This window comes from Cyprinus carpio, chromosome A23, assembly GCF_018340385.1.
Source record: "Cyprinus carpio isolate SPL01 chromosome A23, ASM1834038v1, whole genome shotgun sequence".
Classification (NCBI taxonomy): Eukaryota; Metazoa; Chordata; class Actinopteri; order Cypriniformes; family Cyprinidae; genus Cyprinus; species Cyprinus carpio.
Genome location: NC_056594.1, coordinates 13,833,530 through 13,834,570, shown reverse-complemented (window position 1 = coordinate 13,834,570; position 1,041 = coordinate 13,833,530).

The window sequence follows — 1,041 nt, the reverse complement described above, 5'->3', positions numbered from 1 at the left end:
AAAACAAAAAAGAAATTGAGAAAACGGAAACCTCTTTCGAAACTCCTTACTGGAAATCATGCGTTCCGAGCAGAAATGGCGTTGTTTCCCCGCCTACAAGTGACGTTTTGTCATGACGAATTGAAAGTTAACTTGAACAAGCATGATGCATACATTGTTGTCTTGCTTGCTTTCTATGTTTTGGCACACAACCAGTGAGAATGTGTAGATGTATTTGTCTGCGTTGAGCTCACTGATGGTGTTACTTACCACATTTGAATTTGTCCTTCGTTGATCACTGGTTTTCAGCACAGTTTCAGCAGCGCTGCCTTTTAAATATAAGATGTACAACAGTTTGATTTAATCAAATTTATTTTATATTATTTATTAATATTTTTAGGTGAGTTAGAATTTATAGTGTGAATGTGAAATATATTTATAATTTTTAATTTACAATATATTCTTCGATAAGTAAATTATTTACTCATTTTCTTTTTGAAGTTTTTTATAAGCATTATTGTTTTGCAAAACAAATAGTACACATACAACACAGTGAAAGAGAGGAGGTTAAAATGCATATTATCTAAAATTTTAATAATAATAATAATAATAAGGTGCCACTAATGTTGATAAAATAATTGCAATAATTAAAATATATAATTAACTTTTAGCAAGAAATGAATGGCCATTAAGACCACGTTGTCCAGAGTCAGACAATGAATTAGGTTAAGGAGTAGGCTAGGCTATATGAATTTAATAAAAATATGAAGCTCACAAAAGTAAGATGTTAGGTAGGAAAATGCTAAAGTATGAAGACAATAATGTACCAAGGCATTAAAAACGAAAATACTCACAAAAGTATCAACATACTCCCTTTACGTATGAAGATAACATTTTTAACAAAATAAATAGGCACTTCTCAGGCACACATAAATCTGGATTTAAAAACGATGACATATCTAATGTCCTTTGTATATAAAACGGAATATATATATATATATACATCTAATATATATATATATATCTAATAATATCCAGCGGGATAAAGTTTCTCATTCACCT